Consider the following 6,544-nt stretch of genomic DNA (forward strand, 5'->3'; position numbering starts at 1 on the left):
TCTGCTATCTCCCCCTGTCATTTTGTGACGAGAACTCACCTGTGAATAATTCATGAGGAGCAGCACATACGATTACACTGGTTAAAAAGTAATGAGGCGCTGCCATAATAAAAGGTTGTCTTGCATTGTTTTACCAAGTGTCTCTCACACACCTATGTCGTCGCTGGCCCCGAGTTCACATGAAAGCACATCCTTGTCGCCCCTGACAGAGCGCAGCGCTAAGAGAGAGAAAACAAGAAAACAAAACCACGGCCTGTGGAGCAGGTGGTTAGAAAACAGGCACCACAGAAGCCCCCCCCCCCCCCTCCACACACACACACACACACTTCCCCACCAGCAGAGCGGCGTGATCTAGCCCAGGCTATGAGCTGTCACTGGGGGCTTTTCATGTCTGAGCTTGGGAAAGATCAGTAGACTCCCCGTCTGAGCTCGGAGCCCTTTGATAATCGATGGAGCTTACAGTGGTGCTTTGTAACGACAGCGACCGTTCACAGCCCAATCAAACTGCACCGCTGTCCTCTCTTGTTTGTTCCCAGGATTGTGCAGGCTATTTCCTATTTGACTTAAAATGAGGCCTTGTGTTTTATGAGCATGTCAGTGTTGACAGCGAGGAGATACATCGGCAGTACAAAGCTTCTCCTTTTTTGAAATTCAGTACGATATCAACACAGCTCAACATTGTTTTCTGTGTAGTTGGAACAGATTTACAAGGGTAACACAGTTTTTACATAACCTGTACTAACACCATGTGATGCATTTTGACTTTGGGAGCAATGAATCAACTTCTTCACTACACAAAGAAGCATTAATGTGCCATTACTCATTACTCATCGTCAGATACTTGAGCATTATACAAGGGATCATGTAGAAAGAAAAATGCAACATAAGTTGTAATGATCGATATTAAAGTGATTTATTTAATTCAATGTTAGTTTTATGTCACACGAGTTGTTTGAGAAGTTTCTATTGTGGTCTTGATGCATTTGTTTCACTGTAAACATGGAATTCAAGTAGACGGCTTTAAACTGATGTTCTCAAAACACTTTTTGACAACCGCTGTTCAAGCCTACAGCATGAGAGAGTCAGTTGTGGGAGTTTGATGATACGTTTTGAGTGGAGTATCACTTTAAAAACCTAAGAAGCCTGGGGTTAATGAGACTGACTAATTGGCTTACCACCAGAAAAGAAAACCATGATACTTTCAAAGATGTTGATTAAAAATGTGTCAAAAATGATCCTAATCTCAGGTATTCTCCACCTCCAATCTATTTCTGTCACACAAATACATTATTTAGTGGCTGTGAATCTAATTAAGTATTGAACATGCACAGATGGTGCTCTTGACCTCCTGTGAGTGCAGTGTGTTGTATGTATACGCTGCGACAACTGACACACGTGTCTCTTATTGTATGTGAACATGCAGCACTTGGGTGTCTATGTGCTTGTGTTTAGACATGAAGAATGGCATTCACTCTGTATCACAAGGACGTACTATTATGTATGTATTTATGTTTTTCCTTGTGTGACTTTTCACTCCTGTCTGAGAGTATGTGTTTCATGGCATGTAACCACAGTATGATTCATACGCTGACAGATGAAGAGAACCTGTTCATTTGCTGTCCCCATCGGTGAGATAGACCTAATTAATAAGCCATCATGCTGGTGACATTGTGACATTTCCACTACCTGCTCTGTGTGCATCACACACATGAATTTGTGACTGCGTGTGTGTGTGTGTTTATTCCCAATTGCTTTACAGTACCCACTGAACAGGACCAACACTACAATGACCAAAATAAGATGTGGGGAGAGGGAGAGAAAGACCAAACTAATGGATGAAAGAGAACAGATTGATTGAATAGGAAATATATAAAGATCCCATGTAGTTGAGGCACACAGCGTTCATGCTACCCAAGGTTGTTTTGATATTTCCGAGCCACTTCCTTCAATCTAGTTGCGTCTGTATTGTAGAACTATATGGATTTTAATCATTATTTTGTGTGTGCATGCATCTCTGTTTGTGTTATAGTTTGTGTCTCCTGGTGTATCCTTGGTCCTCCCTCAATGTCCATACCTTTCTTCCTGTCTCGCACTCGTTCTCCTCTTCATCCCGCAGTCATAGGTGGGTGTTGTCCGCTGTTATTGAACACAGGAGACACTGGGAAAACTGGGAGAACACATGTCTGCATCCTTTATGTTACAACCTAAGAAAATGTGCACAATTTTTCCATACTGAGTTACATTTTTAAACGCATTTTCTAGTTTTCATACTGCACAGCCTTGTTCACATTAAACGCACTTAAAGGCAACATTTTCTGCCTGCTGCCAGCTCGCCTCTTTTATTGCCATCCATCCCTCTCTCCATCTCTCTCCCTGTCGGCCAGAGCATCTACTCTTCTCATTTAATGCCTGCTGTGTGCTGACCCGATCAATAGTCTAAGACAAACATGCACTGACACAAACGCATAAACACACATGTATGGGAAGGAACACACACACATTAAAGGAAAATATCTGGGCCCTTCAACTATAATCACAGGGGGTCTTAACGTAAAGATACAATTGTTTCTCACCAATAATTGATACAAGTACAATGCCTAATGCCTTAATGGAACTCGCAAGCTTGTGGTTTACGACATGGGAAGTCGTGTCCACGGTATACTTGGCATTCAAGTGGTGAAGTCGTGAGAACACCAGAACGCCACTGAGGCTACCAATTCAGCAAGCTAGCGAGCAGGTAACATAATGCAGGAAATGCAAAAGCATTATGACAGAGAGAAAAGATGAGGACGTCGGTCATATCTACTTACCATCCACCAAAAAATGTAATTCCATGGTCTAAGCCATTCATCAGCAAACACGTCACAACTCGAGAACATGGAGCTTTCGGAAATGTCCACTTCTGAGGCGTACATAGGGACCCTTCTCATGGACACTGTAAACACGACCCCAATTGAAGGCAGCATTACAGCACCTGGAAAATAGACAGGGGGGGGGAAAGTAACTGGAATTGAGGCTGACAAGCAAAAAAAACATACACAGGCAGATAGGTACACTATAAACCATCAATGCAGCCAACCAGCTGCACAGAGACGGCATCAGCCAGAGAGTGCAGGGCATGATTACCATCCTGTGAATGTGCATGACCAGAGCGGAGCTGAGGTGAAATGACTTGTGTCAGGTCTGCGGGACCACTAGTGGCTGACGGCCTCATCACACACAGCCCCGAGCGGTCTGCGTCCGAATCGCACTCGCCCGCTTGCGGAAAAAAACCTGATTATGACTTTTTAGCTTCTCAGATTTTCCCTGCCCCTCGCTCGGCAGCGGATGCGCCCAGTCACAGTTACTCAATCCCGGCCACTGGACGATTAGGCACCATCTCACTCCAAGCATGACCGATTCTTCTGCTCCCCTCTCACACACTCGTCGCTCCCCGGCGAGGTCAGGGGACAGACGAGCCGAGGACTTCATTCCTTACGCTTCTGTCGTTTAAATCAGGTCAGATGAGTGTCATCCTCCCCTCCCCTATAAGAGCATGGTAATCTGATTCTTTCTACTCATGCCTCTATCCGCTCTGCTCTCCTCTGCCTCTAACTCTCTCGGTTTATACCCAAACTCTGTCTCTATGTCTTCATCACGGTTGTGTTATGATTGAATTATGGCCTCTGGAGTGACTCTATAGGGCCCTGTGTGGCTGCTGTGCTGTCACCAACAGACCTACATCTCCGCTCCATGCTGCCCAGGCCGCTCTCTCTCTGCCTTTACACTATATGCTCGCTTGCCCTACCCACTGCCCTGTCACCTCGGATCACAAGGGAAGAATGAAGAGAAGGACAAGAGGAAGGAAAACAAACACTGACCTCATGGCAGCTTCTTTGCCTGCAACATTTATGTGTGTGTGTGTGTAAATCTATGAGATGTGGCAGAAATGGAGATATGGTCTGGTTGTTGTTATCAGGGCAGTAAAACAGTAGAGCAATGTCCTTTAAAGCTTTTACACCAGTTATCAACGCTGACCTTTCTCTCTTTCTCTGTCTCATGTTCTTTCTCGTTCTCTTATTGTCTTCTCTGCCTTAAAACGCCACCTAGCTTGGCTCATATTTAAATGTCGCATAGCTGCAACAAGTTCTCAAAATTCTGTTACCTCAATTAGATGGTCGAGATTAACAAATGGGGTATTTTCTTGCCATCTGTAGCCTTTGCTCAAACTGTTAAAGTATATATACTCTCTTAATTGCTTGCGTCTCTACATACATATTTTCTGTGATATAAATACAAAGACACAAAGAGATTCATATGCACAAATGCACAGATAGTCGTACGCAGCAGTAAATTGAGGCGGGGATAGTGTGAGGGGGGGTAGGGAGGCAGAGGCTATCCAAACAGGCTGGTTAGAAGCATGTTGTCTTAATTAGGCCTGACAGCCTCCTCTCTGAACATGAATAAAAAGCGTGGAGCCCCAGACCTGGACTCATACATAATGGTTTAGTGCCAGGGAAAAATAGCGTGGCTCACATTTCAAACACATGTAATTAATGCACAGATTAAGGCATTGATAGTGCAGAGGGCTGAGAGAATGTGTGTGTAAAACCATGTATGCAAAATAAATAATGGCTGAGGGAGAAAATCAGAAATCGTCATTTGTACAATGAGAAAGAGAAAAATCTATTTTCTCTATTGATTCCTCCACTTTATAAGCGCTGATAGAAACACGATATGTTTTGCCATTGTGTTCAACCCTTTTCAGAGCTTCAGGGGAAAATGATTCTTGTCTCTCTTGAATCACAGGCCTCGCAGAGTCGTGGCCTTTGATTTTCATCTCACTTGTGTGACTTACCTTTACTACGCTCGCTTCCTCCCTCCCTCACTACCGTGGCTCTCAGAATAGTCATATGCTCGTTTCCAAGGCAACCAACCAGGACCTGAGTCCAGGGAGGGTCGACAGACGTCGAATGGAAGAACATGAAACAGTGGCTGCCAATACGCCAAGACCTTTTTATTACACTGTTGCAACATTAGTTATAAGCTTGTGTGATATAAATAGCCAGTTAGCAAAAGTTATACTAAAATGCAAACTTTTTTTATTCAGGCCTAACAAAACTGCCTGGTGTAATATTTTCCCTCGCCAAATGAATGAAGCAAACTAGATTTTTCAGGATAAGCTGCAACCCCCCTGAGGAAACAAGACTTAAGTTTCTTTCCCCCCCCAGGGCCACTACAGTACAAGTAAGCCCCAATAATGTAAAGAGAGAAATTAGAGGCTTACAAGAAGTGAAAATAAAAATAAAAATCAGTATGCCAGCACTAAGAGAGAACACTACTATCAGTTGTCTAATTAATCTGTTTTCTCAGTGATGTCCAGGGAGCGGAGGGAGGGACGAGGAACTGCAGCGACAACAAGAGACAAGAAGAACTATAGAAATCTCAGTCTCACACTTTTTCACTGGGGTGTTGTATAATCCTGTTATTTTGAGCAACAGAAGGGGACAATTAAAAGCAGGGCGCTCAGTGTAAAGCGCTTCAAGGGTCAGAGATTTTTGAATTATTTTGTGTCCGTTCCCACAAGGGTGACAGTATACTTGTGACTTAAATCTACAAAGTTAAAATTGCCACTTAAAATAATTGAGGTTGATGTCGACCATCAAACTGACGTGCAAATCTGAGCTCCCAGATTACACATCTTTTGAGCTGCCCTTCAAAGAAATGCTATTGCTCTCCATCAGGGGGTGCTGTTTTATGTCTTCTGTGGTGGGTGAACCAAAGACAACACAACACCACTCAAATAGGGAAAGTATCAGAAACAAATTTAAACAACATTTGGTGCGGTGTTAGAGCATCATTACTCACTGTAAATTGAAGTATTGGCTGAATTCTACTCTGTGGATCATCTTCCTGTTTTAAGGATAATAATCATGTTAAGGACAACCAGGGAAACCCATAAGATCTAAACTTAGTGAGGTCAAACCTGGTGCAGAGAGAGAGAGAGAGAGAGAGAGAGAGAGAGAGAGAGAGAGAGAGAGAGAGAGAGAGAGAGAGGAGCGAGAGAGAGAGTGAGAGAGAGGGAGAAAGAGAGTGAGAGAGAGACAGAGAGAGACAGAGAGAGAGAGAGAGAGGGAGAGAGGGAGAGAGAGAGTGAGAGAGAGGGAGGTAGAGGGAGGACGCTGACGGTGGTCTATGTCTGGCCCGGCTCTGACTCAGGGAGATAAGACTTAAGGTGCAGACCCAGGTTCAGCTAACCTACAGACGATCCACGGGCTATGATCAGGAGTCAGTGCAACACTCATTAAGACAGATACTCTTACAGATCTTTTAAGAAAACTTTCCCCCAGTGTTTTATGTAGTTATAATTACTGAACCAATTATATCTGGAATTAACTTTTAAAAGTTTTTTCAAATAAGCCCTTTCATCATCTCACCAATTAGAATCAGCTTCATTTGATTGCCAAGTTCTATTTACTTTTACTTGAACAAATTATATAATGGAATGAAGTGAGAAGGGCAAAATGATAGAAAAGTCTCCTGTAATTTCTCTTTTTATTCCGTG

This window comes from Cottoperca gobio, chromosome 10 (genome assembly GCF_900634415.1).
Source record: "Cottoperca gobio chromosome 10, fCotGob3.1, whole genome shotgun sequence".
Taxonomy (NCBI): domain Eukaryota; kingdom Metazoa; phylum Chordata; class Actinopteri; order Perciformes; family Bovichtidae; genus Cottoperca; species Cottoperca gobio.